This window comes from Oncorhynchus nerka, linkage group LG20 (genome assembly GCF_034236695.1).
Source record: "Oncorhynchus nerka isolate Pitt River linkage group LG20, Oner_Uvic_2.0, whole genome shotgun sequence".
Lineage (NCBI taxonomy): Eukaryota > Metazoa > Chordata > Actinopteri > Salmoniformes > Salmonidae > Oncorhynchus > Oncorhynchus nerka.
Window position 1 is genome coordinate 54173942 of NC_088415.1, and position 13263 is coordinate 54187204.

Below are 13263 nucleotides of genomic sequence, written 5' to 3' on the forward strand. Positions count from 1 at the left end.
GAAATACCAAACATAGAACAAAAACATTGAATGCCCACCCCAACTCACGCCCTGACCAACCTAAAATAGAAACATACAAAAGGAACTGAGGTCAGGACGTGACATATATATATTGCATTATACAGGGCACATTTGGATAAGAGACTTAGGTGTCAATATATCTTCCCTGTTAAATATACTACCGGTCAAAACTTTTAGAAAAGCTACTCATTCAAGGGTTTCTTTATTTGTACTATTTTCTACATTGTAGAATAATTGTGAAGACATCCAAACTATGAAATAACACATATGGAATAATGTAGTAACCAGAAAAGTGTTAAACTTATTTGATATTTGAGATTCTTCAAATAGCCACCCTTTGCCTTGATGACAGCTTTGCCCACTCTTGGCATTCTCTCAACCAGCTTCACCTGGAATGCTTTTCCAACAGTCTGAAGGAGTTCCCACATATGCTGAGCACTTGTTGGCTGCTTTTCCTCTGACTCATCCAAAACCATCTCAATTTGGTTGAGGTCAGGGGGTCATTGTCCAGTTGAAAAACAAATGATAGTCTCACTAAACACAAACAAAATGGGATGGCGTATCGCTGCAGAATGCTGTGGTAGCCATGCTGGTTAAGTGTGTCTTGAGTTCTAAATAAATCACAGTGTCACCAGCAAAGCACCCCAACACCATAACACATCCTCCATGCTTTACAGTGGGAAATACACATGCAGAGATCATCCGTTCACCCACACCGTGTCTCACAAAGATACGGTGGTTGGAAGCAAAAATATCACATTTGGACTCATCAGACCAAAGGACAAATTTCCCCTGGTCTAATGTTCATTGCTCGTGTTTCTTGGCCCAAGCAAGAAACTTCTTATTGGTGTCCTTGAGTAGTTTTTTTTTTTGCAGCAATTTGGCCATGAAGGCCTGATTCTCCTCTGAACAGTTGATGTTAAGATGTCTGTTACTTGAACTTTGTGAAGCATTTATATGGGCTGCAATTTCTGATGCTAGTAACTCTAATGAACTTATCCTCTGCAGCAGAGGTAATTCTGGGTCTTCCATTCTTGTGGCGGTCCTCGTGAGAGCAAGTTTCATCATAGTGCTTTATGTTTTTTGCGACTGCACATTTTCCGTATTGACTAGGCCTTCATGTCTTAAAGTAATGATGACTGTTGTTTCTCTTTGCTTCTTTGAGTTGTTCTTGCCATAAAATGGATTTGGTATTTTACCAAATAGGGCTATATTCTGAATACCCCCCTACCTTGTCACAACACAACTGATTGCCTCAAACGCATTAAGAAGGAAAGAAATTCCACAAATGAACTTTTAACAAGGCACACCTGTTAATTGAAATGTATTCCAGGTGACTACCTCAAAGTTGGCTAAGAGAATGGTAAGAGTGTGCAAAACTGTCATCAATGCAAAGGATGGCTATTTGAAGAAATCTCAAATATAAAAAAATATATTTTGATTTGTTTAACACTTTTCTGGTGTATGTGTTATTTCATAGTTTTGATGTCTTCACTATTATTCTACAATGTAGAAAATAGTAAAATAAAGAAAAACCCTTGAATGAGAAGGTGTTCTAAAACTTGACCGGTAGTGTGTATATATATATATATATATATCTGTATTTTTTAAACATGTTCATTTTTGCAAATGTAAAATCGTTAAAGTTCAAAAGCATACATAGAAATCTAAGTAGGGGCAGGCTGGATCATCTCAACGTTGGTTTGGAGTTGATAGCTTAAAGTTTGAAATCTTCAAAAATATTTTCTCAAGCTATCCGAACTGGGGCAGTCTGGACATTTGGAAGTTGGTTTCGTGTTAATAGTTTAAAATCATTGAAGCTCTATAATAAGACTATTTGAGAAATCTAGAGTTGTGCTTTGCCTTCAGCAAGCACATCTAATGATAATGAACTAAAAGATGCCCAATGACTGAACAGATCAGTAGCGGAATTTCTGTATGGATCATGTGCTGTTCTGTGACTTTGGCTAATATGACGCCTCAACAGACGACGCAATCACACTCCATCACTAACATTGAGTGGCTGCTGCCAACATACTGACTCAAATTTCTAGCCACTTTAATAATAAAAAATTGGATGTAATAAATGTATCACTAGTCACGTTAAACAATGCCACTTTATATGATGTTTACATACCTTCATTACTCATCTCATATGTATATACTATACCATCTACGGCCATCGCTCATCCTTATATTTATATGTACATATTCTTATTCATTATTTTACACTTGTGTGTATAAGGTAGTTGTTGTGAAATTGTTAGATTACTTGTTAGATATCACTGCACGATCGGAACTAGAAGCACAAGCATTTCGCTACACTCGCATTAACATCTGCTAACCATGTGTATGTGACCAATAAAATTTGATTTGATTTACATCTCTCATACAAATCCTCCTGGCAGGTCAGAGCACAGTTCCCAGGCCAGTTAAGGCCAGTCAATTGGAGAACTGTTCTTTAAGAAACTGCTCTAGGAAGTCACATTTGCTTTCAACTGGCAAATTGCCCTTTCCTCCCTCTGATAATCACTGAGCTCCTACCTTTTTCGCCAGCATAATTTGTCATTTTTTGAGCCACGACTCTGAAGACTGAGAAGGACTTGTTAAAAATGTAATAGGGGAGACTTTTCTCAAATCAACCACTTATGCTAAGAGGCACACAGGAAGGAGGAGGACAGCTCTTTGGGCCAGGCAGGGATAAAAGCATCAACACTTTTTCACATCACACCTGGAATCTATATAGAGAAAGCAGGATCGGATGAAAAAAAGAGAGGGAGAGAGAGTGCCTCCCTGAGAAGCGGCATAGAAGATAAGGAGGGGAGATGAGGGTGACACTTGTCGTGGCAGAACAAAATAATTTAAGTTCATGAGCCAACAGAAACCTGCAGTAAGGCAGCGGGCTGTGCGCAACGGAACGTTCCGGCGTAACGCCTCGCCTTCCACTCCACCAGCCAGGTGGCAGGTGGTTAAGCTCTTTTTCACGTCAACGCTGAGGAGCGTCAGAGTGACAGCCTTCAGAAGAGCAGGGGCTGGCATCACAGATGAGCAGTTTCTGTCTGTCTGAATATGTCTGTCTGTCCTTCTCACTAGAACACATCACTGGCTCCGCTCCGAGGAGGAAAATAAAGTGAAAAAAATAACATGCTTCAAAAACAGACGCACAGCGTCACACACAAGGGAGCAGCAGCTTGCCATTACTGTAGTGCCAGCTATCTGAGCAAATCCCCTGACTCACTCCAGAATCCTATGCGGTTTGGTTTGAAAGTGCAGTATTTGGCCGTCAATACACTATCCCATCTTAAGTTTACAGTGCCCCTTCACTTTTTCCACATTTTGTTTTGTTACAGCCTTATTCTAAAATGGATGACATTGATTTTTTTCCTCCCCTCAATCTACACACAATACCCCGTAATGACAAAGCAAAAACAGGTTTCTGGATTATTTTTTCAAATAAACTGGAGTTGTGTTTTGGGTTATTGTCCTGTTGAAAAACTAATGATAGACCCACTAAGCTGCAGGGATGTTGTCGCTGCAGCCATGCTAGCCATGCTGGTTAAGTGTGCCTTGAATTCTAAATAAATCACAGACAGTGTCACCAGCAAAGCACCATCACACCTCCTCCTCCATGCTTCACGGTGGGAACCACATATTGCAGAGATAATTCGTTCACCTACTCTGTGCCTCACTAAGACAGTGGTTGGAACCAAAAATATAAAATTTGGACTCATCAGACCAAAGGACAGGTTTCCACCAGTCTAATGTCCATTGCTCTTGTTTCTTGGCCCAAGGAAGTCTCCTCTTCTTATTGATGTCTAGTAGTGGTTTCTTTGCAGCAACTCGACCACAAAGGTCTGATTCATGCAGTCTCCTCTGAACAGTTGATGTTGAGATTAGGGATGCACGATATATTAGTAACCATATCTGAATCGGACGATATTAGCTACAAATGCCAACATCGCTATTGGCCCAATGTCTAGTTTAACACCGATGTGCAAAACCGATATCAAAGCATAGCATACCTATATAACCTAGGTAGAAAAATACAGCATTCCTAACCTAGCCCACAATGTCTGCAATGTGGATCTATTTTGAAGTTTCAAATTGAAGATAACAAAAGGGCCATATGCAGCGTTTGTACAAAAGCAGAAAAACTAAACGCACACTTCCAACAACCTAACAAGTTCAAGTCGAGCAGTCATTTGAAAGAGTAAGAGAATTTCAGCGAGACAACTCAAAGGCGAAATCCATTAACGCCAAGATAATGGAATTCATTGCCCTTGACAATCAACCATTCTCTGTTGTGGATGATGTTGGCTTTCGCCGACTGGTTGAGCACCTCGAGCCCCGGTACACATTACTAAGTAGGGGATATTTTTCAGATGTTGCCCTACCGGAGTTACAGAGTATTGTTGAAAATCACATCCATGAGCTACTTGCTATGGGCTACTTGCTATACACTGCTATTAGCTTCACAACTGACATTTGGACCAGCGTTGTCAGCCCCCAGTGGGTCGACGAGGATTTCGTAGAGGAACGTCGTATTGCACGCTCAAGAATGTGCTGGTTCTCATACCGCTGCTGCCATCTCAATGGCATTTGAGAGCATGTTTGAAACTTGGAGACATGAACACACTCCTAGCTCCATTTGAACAACTGACTCGAGAAATAAGCTCGTCCACTGCGTCTGCAGCAGACGTGATGATACCCTCTGTCATGTCATTGAAACACCTGCTCAACAAAACTGATGACAGACCGTGGGGTTAAATCTTGCAAGAGTACTCTACTAGAGGCTGTGAACAAGCGAGTCGGTGGCATTCTCTCTGAGCCTCTTTACTGTGTCGCCACCATGCTCAATGCTAGGTACAAGGACCGCTACTTCGATACAGACAAGAAACAGGTTTATGTGAAGTGTTACAGACACAGCTGGACAAGATGGAAACGGACGGTTTTGATTATATTTTACTGGTAATGGGGACATACGTAAATGCCAACAAAGTAATGAGTGAGTGAGTGAGTGAGTGTGCGCGCGCATGCGTGTGTGTCAACTATTTAACTGTGCTAGGATGCTTAAAAGGCCGCTAAAATTTTCAATATTGGTAGCGTGTTTTTTGGCAAGGAAAATATTGGATATCAGTTGTGGCCAAAAATAGCATATCAGTGCATCCCTAGTTGAGATATGTTTTTTACTTTAACTCTGTGAAGCATTTATTTGCGCTGCCATCTGAGTTGCAGTTAACTCTAATTAACTTATCCTCTGCAGCAGAGGTAACTCTGGGTCTTCCTTTCCTGTGGCGGTCCTCATGAGAGCCAGTTTCATTATAGCGCTTGGTGGTTTTTGCGACTGCACTTGAAGAAAAGTTCAAAGTTCTTGAAATTTTCTGTTGTTTCTCTTGCTTATTTCAGCTGTTCTTGTCATAATATGGACTTGGTATTTTACCAGGGCTATCTTCTGTATACCACCCCTACCTTGTCACAACACAACTGATTGGCTCAAACGCATTAAAGAAGGAAAGAAATTCCACAAATGAACTTTTAACAAGGCACCCCTGTTAATTGAAATGCATTCCAGGTGACTACCTCATGAAGCTGGTTGAGAAAATGCCAAGCGTGTGCAAAGCTGTCATCAAGGCAAACTGTGGCTACTTTGAAGAATCTCAAATATGAAATACATTTGTTTTTGGTTACTACATGATTCCACATGTGTTATTTCATAGTTTTGATGTCTTCACTATTATTCTACAATGTAGAAAATAGTGAAAATTAAGAAAAACCCTGGAATGAGTAGGTGTATCCAAACGTTTGACTGGTACTGTAAGTACTGTAAGTAATCCAAACGTTTGACTTGTAATGGAAAGGCCCTTTAGTCAGTACTTTGTTGAAGCACTGTTAGCAGCGATTACAGCATCAAGTCTTCTTGGGTATGACACTACAAGCTTGGCACACCTGTATTTGGGGAGTTGCTCCCATTCTCCTTTGCAGACCTTCTCAAGCTCTGTCAGGTTGGATGGGGAGCGTCGCTGCACAGCTATTTTCAGGTCTCTCCAGAGATGTTTGATCGGGTTCAAGTCCGGGCTCTGGCTTGGCCACTCAAGGACGTTCAGAGACTTTCCCAAAGCCACTGCTGTGTTGTCTTGGCAGTGTGCTTAGAGTCGTTGTCCTGTTGGAAGGTAAACATTCACCCCAGTCTGAGGTCCTGAGCGCTCTGGATCAGGTTTTCATCAAGGAACTCTGTACTTTGCCCCGTTCATCTTTCCCTCAATCCTGACTAGTCTCCCAGTCCCTGCCACTGAAAAACATCACCCAGGCATGATGCTGCCACCACCATGCTTCACCATAGGGATGGTATTGGCCAGGTGCTGAGCGGTGCCACGTTTCCTCCAAACGTGAGGCTTGGCATTCAAGCCAAAGAGTTCAATCTTCATCAGTCAAGAGAATCTTGTTTCTCATGGTCTGAGAATCCTTTAGGTGCCTTTTGGCAAACTGCAAGCGGGCTCTTACATTTTGTTGTGTAACAGCCACAGGGGCAAAAATAAATCTAGGTCGACCGAGAGTCGTCTGTTCTTTCGACCAATCGATTGGTCGAAATGTTACTTAGACATCCTATGTGTTTAAATCAAATCATCTATATGCGCTGAGCTTGTCTGATGCTTTAAGTGCACTAAAGAAATCTTGGTCGACCAACAGCTTATCGACGAAACAATTGACTAAATGGGGGTCATCCCTAAACAGCCTGAATACAAAATGGATTTAAAAAAAAAAATCTCACACAATACCCCAGCAGTTCCCAAACTAGGGGTCACGACCCCCACTTGATATGAAAATGGAGTTAGAAAATACAATGACAAGATATATATATATATATATATATATTTTGAAGCTGCAACATAATTACATATATATACATACACACACACACACACACAGAGAGAGAGAGAGCACCAAACGTATGTGGCTATGTCAGCCACATCCATTACTGATAGGTATAAAAAAGTATATTTAAAAAAATACAAAATAAAAATCGAGCACACCGCCATGCAATCTCCATAGACAAACACTGGCTGTAGAATGGCCTTAATGAAGAGCTCAATGATTTTCAACATGGCACCGTCATGGTATGCCAACTGTAAGTGATGTTATTGTGAAGTGGAAACGTCTAAGTGCAACAACGGCTCAGCCACGAAGTGGTAGGTTACACAAGCTCACAGAACGGGACCGCCAAGTGCTGAATTACATAGTGTGTTAAAATTGTCTGCAACACTCAGTACCGAGTTCCAAAACGGCCTCAGGAAAGCTAAGTAAGCACAAAAACTGTCTGGAGCTTCATGAAATGGGTTTCCAATGGCCGAACAGATCACCATGCGCAATACCAAGTGTCGGCTGGAGTGGTGTAAAGCTCGCTGCCATTGGACTCTGGAGCAGTGGAAATGCATTCTCTGGAGTGATGAATCACGCTTCTCCATCTGGCAGTAAGACGGAGGAATCTGGGTTTGGCGGATGCCAGGAGAACGCTACCTGCCTCAATGCATAGTGCAAACTGTAAAGTTTTCTGGTGGAGGATTAATGGTCTGGGGCTGTTTTTCATTGTTCGTGCTAGGCCCCTTAGTTCCACTGAAGGGAAATCTTAACGCTACAGAATACTATAATATTCTGGACGATTCTGTGCTTCCAACTTAGTGGGGTAGGCCCTTTCCTGTTTCAGCATGACAATGCCCCACATGCCCAGAGCCCTGGCCTCAACCCCATTGAACACCTTTGGGATGAATTGGAATCGCCCAACCTCACTAATGCCCATAGCTGAACAAATGGGGGACCAACTCGATATTAATGCCCATGATTTTGGAATGAGATGTTCGATGAGCAGGTGTCAACATACTTTTGGTCATGTAGTGTACTTTTTTGCTTCTCAAAATCATTGTTATGTGGTTACACCTTAATTTAAAAAATCTAAAATGAAAATGATTCAAATCTAAAAGACAAAATTCAACCAGAGAGCGTGCTTAGGTCATAGGAGAAGTCCGCACTTGACGGTTGCACTTGAATCATTCCCACGGTGAATGGCTAAGCCCACGAAGATGAAACCAAACACTGTTGCAGAGACTTTGATATTACCAGCCACAATTGATAGTGAAAACAGTGTGTGGGAAGGCAGAGGCACAGAAACTCTCCACAATACCTTTGTCAGATAACACTGCGAAACTAAGAATTGATGCTATAGCTAGCAATCAGGAGGAAACTGACTGAGCGACTCAAACTTCCCACCGTATGCTCTCTAAATGGACGTTAGCTGCGAGGGCCGAGATGTATTGACTTTTGTTCGCTACATGTTCGGGGACGCTATTCACAAGAACATATTGTTCCATCTCACGATTCCTGAACATGAAACGGCACATGGGATGTTCAGTGTGCTGCAAGGCTATATTGACGAATAACAGATTCCATGGGATCGAATGGTGGCTTTTGCACAGATGGAGCTCCATCTATCACGGGACGGCAGACAGGCCTCTGCACTCTAGTTATGAATGTGTCTCCCTTTGCCATATGGACGCATTGTATGATACACCCACTGAGCTATAATGGCTACACCGAGAGCAACTGGCGGCAAAAGAGCTGAGCGCAGAACTCGGGAGATATGCAGGAAGTAACTTTGATTGTAAACTACATCACGCACATCTGTTCGCAAAACTATGTGGAGAAATGGGATCAGAGCATGACAATGTTCTATTTCAGGCTTGGTGGTTATCGAGGGGGAGTATTGGAAATATTTTTGTTGAATTGAGAGAGTAACTGTTGTCATTCGCAATGGATGTAAAAATCAGACTGTTGACTTTTAAGGTAAATATTATACATTTTTACAGACGAGTGACCGAATCAGCGAAATCAATTTGAATGGGATCCTGGCTCAGTTGAGATGCCAGTAAGTGAAATCCACAGTTTATCAAGCTGTCATGTGACCGAATGCTGCAGACAACTCATTCACGGTCACTATGGAGGAGTTCTGGTTCCTGACTCAAAGGGAATGCTGTGCAGTCTCCCTCAGAGCATTAAAACTCACGGTCCTGATTCAGTGCTCTCCTCTGCATTAAAACAAATATCGATCCAGGTTGGATGTGACAGGGGAGATGTGACAGTGCACTGTCGACTATACCCCCTGACTTTGAAAAGCGCCCCGTCTAGCACACCCGTCTCATTAGTGGTGGTGAGATAAGAAATTATGTCAGACTAATTTGTAATTGACTGCCAGAGCCCCACATTAAAAGTATATGATGGTGAGTTGAGAATACAAATCAGAAATACTGTTAGAATGTTTTGAAATGAACAAATCTTGGCTGTTAATTACTTAATTTTTTTCTCTCAGGTGGTTGGGTTAGTGAGAATGTTCAAATATCAAAATCGGGTCATGGGCCCGGAAACCCCTCTAATACCTGATATTATAAAAGTTTATTGAAAATAAAAACAGAAATCTCATTTAGATATGTATTCAATACTTTGTAGAAGCACCTATGGCAGCGATGACAACTTTGAGTCATCTTGGGTATGTCGATCAGCTTTTCACATCTGGATTTTAGGATTTTCTCCCCCTATTCTTTGCAGATTTTCTCAATCTTTGTTAAGTTCGATGGGGAGGCGAGGTGAACAGAAATCTTCAAGTCTTTCCACAGATTTTCCTTGGGATTCAAGTCTGGGCTTTGGCTGGGCCACTCAAGGACTTTCACATTATTGTTCTGAAGCCATTCCAGCATTGTTTTGACAGTTTGCTTGCAGTCATTGTTCTGTTGGAACGTAAATCTTCACCCCAGTCTAAGGTCATTTGCACTCCCAAGCAGCTTCTCATCAAGGATTTGCCTGTATTTGGCTCCATTCATTGTTCCCTCGATCCTTACCAGTCTCCCGGTCCCTGCCGCTGAAAAGCATCCCCATAGCATGATGCTGCCACCACCATGCTTCACGGTTGGCATGGCGTTAGACGGGTGATGAGCTGTACCCATTTTTCTCCGGACATGGCACTTTGCATTCAGACCCGGATAGTTACATTTTTGTGTCATGAGACCACAGAACATTTTTGCCTTATGCTCTCAGTCTTTCACGTGCCTTTTTGCAAACTCCAATCGTGTTGTCATGTGCCTTTTTCTCGGGAGTGTCTTCCATCTAGCCACTCTCCCATAAAGCCCAGATTGGTGGTGCCTGCTGTCCCTCTGGTAGGTTCTTCCATCTCAGCCAAGGAACTCTGTCGTTCTGTCAGAGTGGTCATTGAGTTCTTGGTCACCTCCCTGACCAAGGTCCTTCTTGCCCGGTTGCTCATTTTGGTTGGACGGCCAGCTCTAGGCAGTCTGGGTAGTTACATATTTTTTCAATTTCCCAATAATGGAGACCTCTGTGCTCTTGGAAACTATCTATCTATCTATAGTTTTATACCCTTCCCCAGATATATGCCTCAGCGCAATTCTCTCTCGGATATCTACGGACAGTTCAATGTACTTCATGGTATAGTTTCTGCTCTGACATGCACTGTGTCAACTTCAATAAAGTTTTTGTGACATCTCGATGGATGGACTTGAACTCAATTTGGAGTGTCATTACCAAGGAGTGTGAATACTAAAAACATGTTTTCATTTTGAACAACAAAATGTGGAATAAGTCAAGGGGTGTGAATACTTTCCGAAGGCACTGTAATGTCACTTCACTACTCTAGAACTTTATTTGTGATAGCTAATAGTCAAGATATTCCCATTTCAAAGCTGTCAACATAAATGTTGTTAATTCACTGGTACTTGTTAGCTAAATGACTTGTCTTTCCCTTGCTGTGCTGAACTGCCTGGCTACATGACTTGTGAGTAGTGTCTTTTCTCTAGAAGACCAGAGGCTACTTCTATGAAAATGTTGATCAGTAGGCTAACTTCCCTGATGACTCACCCTGGATTTAATTCCGCTGGTCTAGCTACATACACTCAGTCTGAAACTGCCATCCTGGAGGTCATTAGTGCAACTTCAAAATAAGAAGTTGATAACGTCATCATGTAGGGTGGCTCTGGCCCAACCCAGCGGTTTCTGGGACCAATCAGAACGGACTGAATATGTTCGCATGTAAGACATCCAGACTCGTCGTGGAAAATAAATGTCAGTTGGCAAAACAAAGGCTTAACATGATCACAAATGAAAGGGAAAAAGTCATCTGTAGCCCCATAGACCACTGAAATCAACCAAAATTAGCTCAATAACTCAAGACATGCACACAGTCCTACAGAATATGATTTCAACTGTATTGTGAGTAGGCCTATACCATCTTGATTTACCCAGTTTACCATTCAAATAAGTTATTACCATGATGTAGTTCAAAACCATGTCCAATCCATTGTATGGTTGTATAATGTATTTGTTCATCCATACATGGTGGTCTCAGGGAAAATGTATCATCAAAACGTTCAAATGTAAAGAGGATATGTGTCATAACAATAACAAGCCTCCGGCCTCCTTGACACCCACAGATCAGTGTCCGCGTCGGCCCTTTAAAAAACAAACATATTGGTCGTTCTCTAGTTATGAGTGGAGTACGTGCACTCACTGCCTAGCAACCAGGCACTAAGCGTTTCACCAAATGAGTATCATGGCTTTACATATTTGTCAAGCTCTTAACTGTACTTTATTCGATTTATTTCACGTGCCGCTTAAGACACCCAATCACCAGAATAACTGTGCTTGACATCATTGTAGCCGCTAATGAGCCTTCTCTTAATCGAGATTAATTTAATTTACATGACATTTACCTCACCATTCAATCACTGGCATTGTAGCTGCCGCCGTTCCTATTGAACTGAGATCATTATTCTCCTGATTGACTGCAGGATTTAACACGTGTCACTTAGGTCCCAGGCTGTCTGGGGGCCAGTTATTGTCCACACATACTCCCCCGCTCTATGAACAAAGCTCATCGATCAAGCAGAATAACATTATGCATGCGACCCAATTGTAAGGGCCGAGACCCTGCGTCCATCACCGCGCCGGCACTCCCTGGCCCACAGTCCCAGCCCTATTGATTTACCATTATGGTGTCACTGTGCAGCCCTCTTTAAGCACATCTCCAGTGATGTACTGCCTCTTACTGCACAGTATCCAATAGCACAAGTCAAATCCACAACAGGTAAACAAGAGTGGGGCAACACTGCCATCTAGTGGCAGCTGACAAAACTGTACTTAATCCGGTGTTTAGCAGAGACAGGGGAGGTTTGCTCAGTCACTGCTAACTACTCCTATTAGGAAATATGATACAATAAAGATATCCTACGCTCTGAGCAGCTACTAAATCATGCTCATATTGCTACCCTTGGTCTGAGTATGTGAAAAACAGTGCGTACATAGATCAGCTGATGGTGGTTTAAACATATACATGCATGAATGGGGTTCAAGTCTATTGTGGTTACTAATGTGTGTATGAAACTATTAATCTGGCCCTCTCTTGTCCCAGCCACACACCATGGTGTCCATGCTGAGGCCCATGCCTTTGTACTGGTATACCATGTTAGCCAGAAGCTTGGAGGTTTGTTGCGGAGCTCGTAGACACGACAGCAAGCGCTCCCAGAAGCTGCAGTCAGCTGCACCTCCAACCATGGTGCCCAGCAGGTAGGGGTTGAACTCTATCACCTTCTTCACTGTCTGGGAGGCGATGTAGGCGCCAGCTGAGGCCCGAGAGTCCACTGCCACGATGACTCCATGTTGGAACTGTGGAATGATGACAAATGGGATTTTAGGTTAGTTAGGGAGGGCCAGCTGCACTTGATTTGAGATTGGTGGCCTTACTAGCGTCAGAGTTTTATCAGCTTTTTGAAGGATACAAATTCTCATGAACAAAGTGCAGGCCAGCATGTAATGTATACTTACTAACATGAGCCCTGGACAGGACCATGTAGCTACAGAATAGTATCGTGATATGTGAACGCTCCATACCCATTACAGTTTAGTGTAAAGCCTCTGCAGCCATTTTTGCTCCATGAGGTAATCCAACAATGCGCACGCTGCCATATTGTCTGTTTCTTCTCTCCTTGCTCAAGACAGGTGGGTGTCCACTCCAAAGTGATGCACATGACCCCGACTCAGACATCAAGCATCGCTTTGAATGACACTCACCGGTCTCGAGCAATGAGAAAATATCTGAAATGGACAATATGGCAGCATACACATTGTTGGATAACATCATGGAGCAAAAAAAGTTTTTATTTAATAACGGAATAATTGTTTTAAATTCTT

At 42.4% G+C, this 13263-nt stretch overlaps 1 pseudogene; it reads right to left on the reverse strand.

Annotated features, from left to right (window-relative positions):
- The window catches only part of LOC115101546 (proteasome subunit beta type-5-like), a 33105-nt pseudogene that overhangs the window by 16642 nt on the left and 3200 nt on the right, over positions 1-13263 (reverse strand).